Genomic DNA, 12851 nt, shown 5'->3' with positions numbered 1-12851 from the left:
CTGCATATAAGTTTAAAACAAGCAGGGTGACAATATATAGCCTTGTCATACTCCTTTCCCCAACTAGGCCATTGTTCCATGTCTGATTCTAACTGTTGCTTCTTGACCTGTGTACAGGTTTCTCAGGAGACAGGTAAGGTGGTCTGGTATTTCCACCTCTTGAAGAATTTTCCGCAATTTGTTGTGATCCACACAGTCAAAGGCTTTGGCGTAGTCTATAAAGCAGAAGTGTTCTTGCCTAGAGAATCCCAAGGACGGGGGAGCCTTGTGGGCTACCGTCTATGAGATTGCACAGAGTTGGACACGACTGAAGAGACTTAGCAGCAGCAGCATAAAGCAGAAGTAGATGTTTTTTTGAACTCTCTTGCTTTTTCTATGATCCAACAGATGTTAGCAATTTGATCTCTGGGTCCTCTGCCTTTCCTAAAACCAGCTTGAACATCTGGAAGTTCTCAGTTCACGAACTGTTGAAGCCTGGCTTGGAGAATTTTGAGCATTATTTTGTTAGTGTGTAAGATGAGTGCAATTGTGCGATAGTTTGAACATTCTTTGGCATTGCCTTTCTTTGGGATTGGAATAAAAACCTTTCCAGTCCTGTGGCCATTGCTGAGTTTTCCAAATTTGCTGGCATACTGACTGCAGCACTTTCACAGCATTATCTTTTAGGATTTGAAATAGCTCAGCTGGAATTCCATCACCTCTACTAGCTTTGTTTGTAGTAATGCTTCCTAAGGCCCACTTGACTTCACATTCCAGATGTCTGATTCTAGGTGAGTGATCACACCATCATGATTATCCGGGTCATTAGGATCTTTTTTGTATAGTTCTGTGTGTTCTTGCCACCTCTTCTTAATCTCTTCAGCTTCTGTTAGATACTTACTGTTTCTGCCCTTTACTGTGCCCATCTTTGCTTGAAATGTTCCCTTAGTATCTAATATTCTTGAAAAGATCTCTAGTCTTTCCCATCCTATTGTTTTCCTCTATTTCTTTGCATTGTTCACTTAAGAAGGTTTTCTTATTTCTCCTTGCTGTTCTCTGGAACTCTGCATTCAGTTGGGTATATTTTCCCCTTTCTCCTTTGCGTTTCACTTCTCTTCTTTTCTCAGCTATTTGTAAAGCCTCCTCAGACAGCCACTCTATCTTTTCTTTTTCTTGGACCTCCCTGGTGGCTCAGATGGTAATCCCCAGAGCAACCATTAAATGAAATCATACAAAGAGGGATAGCTGAAGAGTCAATACAGAATATAGAATATTAATTCCAAGTGGCAAAATGTGAAAAAATAACCTAAAATAAGATAGAAGAACAAGGGTTAGATGGGACAGTAGAAAGCAAGTGTCTTGAACAGATATTTTAAGAAAGAAGCTATCTGGTTAGGAAAAAAACACATGAAAAAGTGGTCAACATTAGTCGTCATCAGAGAAATACAAAACTGCAACGAGATACCACTACACACCCAGCAGTGGGGCCATAGTTAAAACTACTGACAATGCTAAATGTGGTCAAGAATATAGAGCTAGAACTCTGAAATTACTGGCAGAATGTACATGTATAGGCACCCTTGTTATTTATTTTTGGGGGGCCATGCCACCTGGCTTGTGGGATCTCAGTTCCCCAGCCAGGGATTGAACCCAGGCCTCAGCAGTGAAAATCTGGAATCTTAACCACTGGGTGACCAGGGAACTCCCTAGGTACACCTTGTTTTATTGTGCTTTAATTTTTTTTTTCTTTTCACTTTTTGGCTGCTTCGCATGGTGTGATATGTGGGATCCCAGCTCCCCAACTGAGTCCCCCGCAGTGGAAGTCAGAGTCTTAACCTCTGGACTTTCATGGAAGTCCCTGTGATCAGTGCCCTTTGATGTTACTATTATAATTGTTTTGAGGCATAGTGAACCAGATTCACATAAGACTGCAAATTTAATGTGTGTGTAATCTGGCTGCTTCCCCTGTGGACTGTCCTTCTGTCTCTCCCTCTCCTCGGGCTTCCCTGTTCCCTGGGATGCAATATTGAAATTAGGCCAATTATTAATGATAACCCTACAACGACCTCTAAGTGTTCAAGTGAAAGAAAGAGTCACATGTCCCTCAATTTAAATACAAGACTAGAAATGATTAAGCTTAGTGAGAAAGGCATGTGGAAAGCTGAGACAGGCTGAAAAGTAGGCCTCTGGCACAGAACAGTTAGCCAAGTTGTGAATGGAGAAGAAAAGTTTCTGAAAGAAATTAAAAGTGTGACTTGTGGACACATGAGTAATGAGAAAGTGAAGCAGCCTTACTGCTAACGTGGGGAATGTCTCAGCGGCCTGGAGGGAAGACCAAATGAGCCACGGCATCCCTGCAAGCCAAAAAGTGAAAGTTGCTCAGTTGTAAACTTTGCGACCCCACGGACTATGGCCTGCCAGACCCTTGTCCATGGAGTTCTCCAGGCAAGAATGCTGGAGTGGGGTCTTCCCAATCCAGGGATTGACCCTGAGTCTCTTGCATTGCAGGCAGATTCTTTACCATCTGAGCCACCAGGGAAGCCCTCCCTTAAGCCAAAGCCCAATCCTAATCAAAGCCCCAGCTCTCTTCACTTCTGTGAAGCCTGAAGGAGGTGAGAAAGCTGCAGAAGAACAGTGTGAAGCCAGCAGAGGTTGGTTCATGAGGTTTAAGGAATGACGGTCTCTCCACAACAGAGCACTGCAAGGTGAAGCAGCAAGTGCTGATGTAGAAGCTGTAGCCAGTTAACAGGGAGATCCAGCGAGGATCCTGAATGGAGGGCTACGCTAAACAAAGTCCCTGCTGGGACTTCCCAGGTGGAGCTAGTGGTAAAAAGTCTGTCTGGCAGTGCAGGAGACCTGGGTTTGGTTCCTGGATTGGGAAGATCCCCTGGAGAAGGAAATGAAGTGATGTAGCACAGCACACTAAACAATGGATTTTCAATGTAGACAAAACAAATTAAAAAATATATATATTTTTCTTTTTTATTGTTTGCAGGGTCTTAGCTCCCCAATGAGGGGTTGAACCTGCACCATTGGCAGTGAAAATGCCCAGTCCTAACCACCGGACTGTCAGGGAACACCTTTATAATGGAAGAAGATGCCATATAGGACTTTCAGAGCTGGAGACGAGAAGTCAATGCCTCAGAGGACAGGCAGACTTTCTTGTTAGGGGCTAAAGCAGCTGGTGACTTCAAAATGAAACTGAAGTTCTTTTACCGTTTCCAAAACCCTGAGGCCCTTCAGAATTATGCTAAATCTACTCTGTCCATGCTTTATAAATGGAATGACAAAGTCTGGATGATGCACAGTACCTTACAATATGGTTTGCTGAGTATTTTAATCCCACTGATGAAAACTACTGCCCAGAAAAAAAGATTCCTTTCAAAATATTATGCTCACTGATGATACACCTGGTCACCCAAGAGCGCTAATGAAGATGTACAATGAAATTTGTGTTGTTTTCATGCCTGCTAACGCAGCAGCCATTTTTTTTGAAAAAATTATTTACTTATTTTTGATTGCACTGGGTTTTCATTGCCACGAGTGGGCTTTCTCTAGTTGCACACAGGCTTCTCATTGCAATGGCTTCTCTTGTTGTGGAGCACAGGCTCTAGGCGCACAGGCTTTATCAGTTAAGAGGCACGAGTTTAGCTGCTCTGAGGCATGTGGGATCTTCCCGGAACAGGGATCAAACCCATGTCCCCTGCATTGGCAGTCAGATTCTTATCCATTGCACCACCAGGGAAGTCCCACAGCATCCATTCTGCAACACATGAATTGAGGAGTAATTTTGATTTTCGAGTTTTATTGTTTAAGAAATACATTTCATATGCTATAGCTGCCATGGATTGTCATTCCTCTGATGGACCTGGGTAACGTACAGTTGACCCTTGAACAATACAGGGACTGGGGATTCCAACCCTCCTCACAGTTGAAAATCTGTGTAGTGCTACCTAAGTACTTCAGTGGAGGAAGTAACTGTAGATGTGGCAGAAATAGCAAGAGAACTAGAAGTAAAACCTCAGACTTGCCTGGTGGTCCAGTGGTTAAGAATCCGCCTGTCAGTGTAGGGACACAGGTTCAATCCGTGGTCTGGGAAGATCCCACATGTCATGGAGCAACTAGGCCTTCATGCCACAGCTACTGAAACCCATGCTCTAGAGCCCATGTTCTGCAATGAAAAGTGACTGTAATAAGAAGCCCCCACACTGCAATTAGAGAGTAGCCTCTGTTTGTCACAGCTAGAGAAAAGCCCATGTGTGCATGCTAAGTCGCTTCAGTTGTGTCTGACTATTTTCGACCCCATGGACTCCAAGCTCCTCTGTCCATGGGATTATCCAGGCAAGAATACTAGAGTGGGTTGCCATGTCCTCCTCCAGGGGAGTTTTCCCAACCCAAGGATCAAACCTGCATTTCCTGCAACTCCTGCACTGCAGGTGGATTTTTTACTGCTGAGCCCCTGGGGAAGTCTAGAGGAAAACCCACACAGCAACAAAGACCCAGCACAGCCAAAAATAAAAAGAAATAAATAAAAAATTTTTTTTAAAAAGTGGAGCCTGAAGATGTGACTGAGTTGCTGCAGTCTCATGATAACACTTTAACAGATGGGGAGTTGCTTCTTATGGATGAACAAAGAAAGTGGTTTCTTGAGATGGAATCTACTCCTGGTAAAGATGCTGTGGAGATTGTTGAAATTACAACAAAGGATTTAGAATATGACAGAAACTTGGTTGATAAAGCAGTAGCACAGTCCTGGAGGACTGACTCCAATGTGGAAAGTTCTACCATTGATAAAATGTTATCAAACCGCATCACATGCTACGAGAAATCATTCATGAAAGGAAGAGTAAATCGACTTCATTGTTGTCTTATTTTAAGAAATTGCACAACCATCCCACCTTCAGCAACAACCACCAGCCATCAACACAGAGGCAAGACCCTCCACCAGGATAAAGACTACAACTCCCTGATGATGGTTATCACAACTTCTATATGCACTGGGAAACCAAAAAAATTCACATGACTTACTTTATTGTGATATCTGCTTTATCACCGCGATCTGGAACCAAACCTGCAATATCTCCAAGGTGTGCCTATATAGCCATTTTGGAAAGCGCTTGACTGTTTGTTATAAAGTTAAATGTACACCTACACTGGAAGTTTATAATAAGGTGAAGTTAAAGATATACCTATCTGGTGCCTCATCAATTCCACTCCTAAATATTTACTCAGGAGGAAACATAATATATCCACAAAAAAATCTTGTACAAAAATGCTTGCAGCAGCTTTGTTCATAATAGCCAAAAACTGGAAACCACTCAAATGTCCATCAAGAGGAGAATGGATGAATCAACTGTGGTATAATGCAATGGAATGCTCCTCAGCAATAAAAGGGAACAAACGACTTAAATACTCAACAACATGGATGACTTAAAAATAGTATATCCAGTGAGAGAAGGCAGAATGAACAAGCAAAACCAATCACTTTTAAATACAAATTGGAACAGTGGTTGCCTCTGGGGTTGGCAGGGGATTGAGTGGAAAGAACCTCAAGGGAATTTCTAGGGTGATGGAAATAGTCTAAATCTTGATTGCGGTGGTGGTTACAGATTGAGCAATTGTCAAAACTCATAAAACTGCACATTATGATTTGTGCATTTTATTGAATGTAAATTATACATTGACTTTTAAAATGTACAAGCAAATTAAAGTTAAATTTTAGTTTTTAAAGACATATTGGTGTTAAAGTTGTTATTTAGTTTGAAATAAAGCACTATATTATATAACTACAAGGATATATTGTACAATACAGGAAATACAGCCAGTGTTTAATCTTACCTATAAATGGAGTATAACCTTTAAAAATTGTGAATCACTATATTATATACCTGTAACTTATGTAATATTGTACATCAGTTATACTTAATTAGAAAAGTAAATACATGAACTTAAAAAAATTATAGGGTGGGCTTTGACAAGACAATACATACACAATTTTTTACATCCAATTGATTTCAATTTTCTGTTTCAATGGTATGGTGGTGGTTTAGTTGCTGAGTTGTGTCTGACTCTTGCAACACCATGGACTGTAGCCTGCCAGGCTCCTCTGTCCATGGGATTCTCTAGGCAAGAATACTGGAGTGGGTTGCCATTTCCTTCTCCAGTTCAATGGTATAAGTCTTGAAAATCTTCACTTTCAAACATAAATATCTAAGCTTCCAGGGCTTTCTTTACTAGAAGATAGGCTTTTCTCAAAGAATACCAGCATTCTTCAAGGCTCTTTTAGTTTAACTCTACTTGTCATAAGTATATTTGTTCTAAGAAAAATGAGTTCTTTAGCTAGATCACAATTCAGAAACACACTATCTCAGAAAGAAAAGGTTGTGAATTCATGGTTCAATTTTGATGCCCTAAAGATTGAAATCTTCCCTGGTTGCTCAGCACCAGGATCAGTGCCGAGAATCAGCACTGCAATACAGGAGACACAGGTTCAATCTCTGGGTCGGGAAGATACTCTGAAATTTTTATATACTCTCACAGTTTTTAAAGGAATGGCAACCCACTCCAGTATTCTTGCCTAGTAAATCTCCTCTGGACAGAGGAGCCTGGCAGGCTATAGTCCATGGAGTAGCAAGAATTAGACAAGACTTAGTGACTAAACAACAACAACGATTGAAATAACTTTTGAAAGAGGTATGAACTGTTGCTAGGTGTTGGCAAATTTTTCTATGCAAAGAAGTCGATGTTTTGTGTCTGGTCTCTATCCTAAGACAGCACTTTTCCAGCCCAGATCATTTGCAAAGGTGGATTTTTAGGAGCATCATAAATGATGACTTTGGGACCTCAGAGAAGTCTCATTCATATGGTTAAATATATCTGCTACTACTGCTAAGTCACTTCAGTCGTGTCCGACTCTGTGCGACCCCATAGATGGCAGGCCACCAGGCTCCATTGTCCCTGGGGAATCCCAGGCAAGAACACTGGAGTGGGTTGCCATTTCCTTCTCCAATGCATGAAAGTGAAAAGTGAAAGTGAAGTTGCTCAGTCGTGTCTGACTCTTCGTGACCCCATGGACTGCAGCCCACCAGGCTCCTCCATCCCTGTCTATGGGATTTTCCAGGCAAGAGTACTGGAGTGGGTTGCCATTGCCTTCTCCTAAATATATCTAAGTAAGCCAATTCAAGGATAAAATTTTTTTTTGTTCAAAACGTTGCCAGAAGTGCCTTTCTTTTTCTTTCAGAAGACAGTAAGACTTCTGCTGTTTGTTTGAATAAAGCACTTGTCCTTTGAAAGCCAGTGAGGAGCACTTTCTGAACTCTGTTCCCATTTCCTGACAAGGTTTTTGCAAATGGAGTGATTGAGGGACCTGATTCTTCAGAAGTTGCTGACTTTATGAATGTTGACAAAACATCTTTCAGAGACGTCGGAAAAGTCTTTACTGCCTGTGCATTGAGAGATGACGACATGGAGAGTTTCATCACTAAGTCCAAATGAAATCAGCTTTGCAGGAGGTCCATCTGGGCAGAGAATGAAGCTTTTCTTCCCAGGCAAAGTTCTATTTGGCAAAGACCCTTTTTACTGCTTCCAAAATGTCCACAGTCTTTATAGTTTGCAAAAGCCACTCAGAAAGTCAGGATTCTTTGGTACTGCCAGCATGCCAACAGTGAGGCAAACAAGAAGACTCCTCTGTTGGGACTGATGAGGCAGCTCTGTCCTCAAAGATCTGCTTCAAAATGTTGAAAGGCATGCCATCTATTCTAGAACGTATCACACCACATGACAGGGTAACTGCTTCCAGTGTTTCCTTCTGATCCAATTCCCAAAACAGCCTGGTAATTTCTGCACGTGCCATTGGAGTCTAATATGTCCCTCCGATGGCATGGGAGATTTTCCTCTGGGCCCCTGGTAAGCAGTTTGGAGGATGCTCCAATAAAAGCTTACTGTGACATAGCAAATCCAAGTGTTGGAAGTGCTCCAGCTTTTCTGAATTGAGTTTTCCTTACATAACCACCACCCCCACCCCAACATCTTTTAATGATTTTCAGGACAGATAGATGTGCCGTGCCCTTTCCGTTTTGCTGATCCCATTCTTCCATTCACAAGAATTTTTCAGTACAGGAAACACTGAGGCTTTTGTATCCTGTCATGTTCATTACTAAAAGCGAAACAGTTATGACCAATTCATGTTGATGTATGGAAAAAGCAACACAATAGTGTAAAGCAATTATCCTTCAGTTAAAAATAAATAAAAGTGAAACCAGATAATACATCCTCTGTATAGTACTTCAGTATTACTCCTATAATGTGACTTCTTACAGAGACCTTGCTGGTCTTCTGATGTGTCAGCCTGGCCAAGTGAGAGTCCCCAGTTCTTGAGTCAAGCATAAACTGGGTGTTGCAGAGAAGATGTTCGGTAGATGGGCTGAAAGTCCATAGACAGTTGATTTTAAGTCAAGGAGATTATCCTAGATCCTCTGGCTGGGACTGATTTCAAACAGTTGAAAGGCTTTAAGAGCAGAGTGTTAGATTCCCCAAAGAAATTCTGTCCATGTACTTCCAGCCCTGTCCCTTCCCAACAGCCTGCCCTATGTATTTGGGACATGCCCACCCCCATGAGCCTGAAAGCCAGTTCCTTACATTTACAATGCAATAAATCTCTTGATATATACAGCTGATTCTCATCATTAGTTTTTGATTTTTGTATTTGCAAATTCAACCACTTGCTAAAGGCTACTTGTAAGCCCCAAATCCATGCACATGGTGTTTTTGAGATCATACAAGATCATTCACATGGTCCTCCAGGACGCGCGCAGAACTTGTGAGATGCCTAACATGCATCTAGTGAAGCTGAATAAGGTGACCCTGCTTTGTGGGGTTTTTTTTGGGGGGACCCTGCCTTTTTTTCTTTTTTGCCATGTCACGTGGCTTATGGGCTCTTAGCTCCCTGACCAGGGATTGAACCTGAGCCTCCACAGTGGAAGTGCAGCATCTTAACCACTGGACTGAGAGGGAAGTCCCGACTCTGCCTTTTTGGTGCAGCTCTCACACTGTAAGCAAGTATCCTTTTGACAATCCATGTAGTGCCATGGTTTTGCATTTTTGTCCTTCTTGCTGGTGATTTTACTGTTTGAAATGGTCCCCCACGCAGTGCTGAAGTGGTGTATACAGTTCTAAGCTGTGTGCAGTGTGCCTTAAGGGGAAAATGTGTTAGATGAGCTTCACTCAGGTCTGAGTTATGCCGCTCTTGGCTCTGAATTCAGTGTTAATGAATCAACATATATGTGAAATTAGACATATGTCCATGTGTCTTTAAACAGAAACACATGTAAGCAAGGTTATGTATTGATTGGTTGATGACATTTTCCCCAGGAGCAATGCTTTCGTGTTCACTAATCCAGTGTGTGCACCGATTTTATAGAACATAACTACTGCAAAGATGAAGCATTAACTGTATCTTCTGCTGACAATTTCTCTGCTTAAAACCCTGATTGATAGTGACAGTCACAGAACTTCTAAGATTACTGTGGTTTGTTGCCTATGTTTGCAATCAAAGGAAACTTAAAAGTCAGTGAAGGTGAAGTTGTAAGTTTTATTCCCATCCAAGTTTACGGCTCCCCTGAATTCATGGCCCCCAGGTTAAGACACATTTAAATAGAGGGTCAGGGAGAAGGATCACATCAATCCTGGCAGTCAGGTGGTGTGGGCTGGAGGTGGGGAGCTTCCTACAGACTCTGCAGAAGCCAGTGAGGCAGAGAAGGCCCAGTCGGGCTACTTTAGCCCTCCCTAGCATGTTGCCTGTGGTTATTCTTGCTTCATATATATATAAACCAGTCAACCCTAAAGGAAATCAGTCCTGAATATTCATTGGAAGGACTAAAGCCGAAGCTGAGACTCCAATACTTTGGCCAGCTGATGCGAAGAACTAACTCATTGGAAAAGACCCTGATGCTGGGAAAGATTGAAGGCAGGAGGAGAAGGGGAGGACAGAGGATGAGGTGGTTGGATGGCATCACTGACTCGATGGACATGAGTTTGAGCAAGCTCTGGGAGTTGATGATGGACAGGGAAGCCTGGTGTGCTGCAGTCCATGGGGTCACAAAGAGTTGGACATGACTGAGCGACTGAACTGAACTGAACTTTTAAAAAAATTTATTCGGTTGCACTGGATTTTAGTTGGGACACACAATATCTTCAGTTGTGGCATGGGAACTCTTAGTTGGGTATGTGGGATCTATGTTCCCTGACCAGGGATTGAATCCAGGCCCCTCGAATTGGGAGCACAAAGTGTTAGCCCCTGGAGAAGGCAATGGCACCCCACTCCAGTATTCTTGTCTGGAAAATCCCATGGACGGAGGAGCCTGGTGGGCTGCAGTCATAGTCCGACGCTATGAGTCGGACATGACTGAGTGACCTCACTTTCACTTTTCACTTTCATGCATTAGAGAAGGAAATGGTAACCCACTCCAGTGTTCTTGCCTGGAGAACCGCAGGGACGGGGGAGCCTGGTGGGCTGCCGTCTATGGGGTCGCACAGAGTTGGACACGACTGAAGCGACTTAGCAGCAGCAGTAGAAGTGTTAGCCCCTGGACCACCAGGGAAGTGTCTCCTGTGGTTATTCTTCAAAGGATGGTTGGGTGACCCCATCTGGAAGAGCAGTGTTTGCCTCCAGTGCTGAGGAGCTGCCCTCAAGGAGGGGAGTTTGGCTGGTGTAGCCCTGGGGTCCCTCCCTGGTGGAGTCTCAGAAGATACAACTGGGTGGTGGGTGAGCCTTGATTGTTTTCAACTGGAAGTAATCCTCATGATCAAGAGACATTTTAGGGCGGCAGATTTTGTCCCCTCTGGTCCCACCTTTAAAACTTCTGATGCAAAGTTTCAAGGTCCAGAAGCAGCACTGGTAGATAGTTGATCTCAGGGAACCAGTCTGTCGGCCAAGGAAAACGAAGGTTCATGGTTAGAACACATGATAAACCCAGATTCTTAGTCCTGAGTGCTGCCATCGGGGAAGATTTCTAAATGTCAGGGTCAAAGCATCTAGAGCAGTCAGAACTGTCTCTGATGAGTTCAGCCATGAGGATAAGAGTGGTTTAAAGAGGGGCAATTGTGTGATCTCTCTCCAGAGGATATTAGGTGTTCAACTTAACTTTTCAGGGCTTCAGGAAAAGAGCAGCTTCGATTTATTTATGTATGAATTTATTTAGCTGCACTGGGTCTTATTTGAGGCACTCAGGGTCTTTAGTTTCAGCATGTGGGTTTTTTTTTTTTTTTTAATGTTTAATGTCTATTTATTTGGCTGCACTCAGCCTCAGTTGCGGTACGCAGGATCTAGTTCCCTGGCCAGGGATCAAACCTGGGCCCCCTGCATTGGCAGTATGGAGTCTTAGCCACTGGACCACCAGGGAAGTCCCACAGTTTTGGTTTTTGATGATGCCAAGTCAAAAGTGGGAGAGAAGTTGGAAACATGAGTTGGAAGAGTGGTAGCCAAATTCTGGAGAAAGCTAGAAGAATTTAGGATATTTCTAGTTTATAGGGATCACTTCGGGGTTGGACACCATCTGTCTTTTTTATTTTATTTTTGGCTGCTCTGCAAGGCTTGTGGGACCTCAGTCTCACAAGGGATCAAACCCTTGCCCCCTGCAATGGAAATGCAGAGTCCTAATCACTCGACCACCAGAGAAGTCCCAGACACTATTTGTCTTGATTCATCTATTGTTCTACCTATGATTTTAAACCTCCTTCTGTGTGGACCTTTTGTCTCTTTGTGAAATTAACCAGTAAACCCTGGTTCATCAGATCGGGGGGATCCTTTGGCCACCTGTGCACACAGGACCTCTCTGCCATCCTGGAAGGTGAGGGCGGCCTGCTTGGCCAGGGTCATTACAAAGAGGGGCTGGTAATCCATCCTGTGCAGGCCTCTGTGCCCTTTACCTTCAGGTTCTGGGAACATGAGGACTTGCTTTTGGCATCCTTGGGCCATGAAGCTGGACCTTGGTCCTTCTTGGCTGGGCTCGAATTTACCTCCAATTGTTGATGTTTCCTTAAGCACAGCTCTGTGGACCCAGGGTATCGCTCTCTATTTAGGTCTTATTGTACCCATTTTGTGAACAAGAACTGAGATTTGCAGAGTAACTAGCTGACCGAGCTGACCCCATCTGACCTCACCCTCTGTCAGATCACAGCTTTGGCAGAACCTTTACCTCAACATCTGCTCTGTTGGGTAAGGATGTGGCTCTGCTTTTGACCCCGGGTCTGTGGCGATCCGTCCCTGAATGACCTGTCCCCAACCCCCAGCGTGAGGTCGGGGGTCTGCACATTTTCCCTAAAATCCTCAGTGCCCACCTCAGGCTCCTACCTGGGGAAGAGCTGTCACCCAATTGGGACCACTTCTGCTCTTCCCCTGCAGGAGACTGCCCTCTCACGCTCTTCCCAGTGTCACAACTATGCACATCCCATGACACGTGGCTCAGGAATGAATGGATGAAAGCTTGAGAAAGTACCTCACCCCAGGTGGACCTATTGTCTTCAAAGGGCTCGTCTGTGACCTGAGCTCTTTCCCGGAGGCTCTTGGGGCTTTGTTAGCATCTAGACAGCTGTCCATGAGCCTGGGGAAGTCTCAGATGGATCTGGGTGAGCTTCAGGTCATGGCACCTGCAGTGTTGCTTTGAGAATCCACGGATCATCTCCAGAAATACCCACAGAGTCATACACATAGAATCTTTAAAAAAATGTTTTATTTTATATTGGATATTTTTTGGTATTGTTGATTAACAATGTATTCATTTCAGGTGTAGAGCAAAGTGATTCCATTGTACATATACATGCATCTATTCTTTTTCAAATTCTGTCCCATTTAGGTTATTACAGAATATTGAGCA

General features: G+C 43.4%; 1 non-coding gene across 1 annotated transcript; it reads right to left on the bottom strand.

The window, feature by feature from the left end:
* Positions 1-11305: 11305 nt before the first annotated feature.
* Positions 11306-11378, bottom strand: TRNAG-GCC (transfer RNA glycine (anticodon GCC)). Its single transcript has one exon. It is a non-coding gene; the product is annotated as a tRNA-Gly (tRNA).
* Between the last annotated feature and the right edge of the window lie 1473 nt (positions 11379-12851).

Source organism: Bubalus kerabau, chromosome 3 (genome assembly GCF_029407905.1).
Source record: "Bubalus kerabau isolate K-KA32 ecotype Philippines breed swamp buffalo chromosome 3, PCC_UOA_SB_1v2, whole genome shotgun sequence".
NCBI lineage: Eukaryota > Metazoa > Chordata > Mammalia > Artiodactyla > Bovidae > Bubalus > Bubalus kerabau.
The sequence above is the reverse complement of the archived record's forward strand: the minus strand, read 5'-3'. Positions and strand labels throughout refer to the sequence as shown.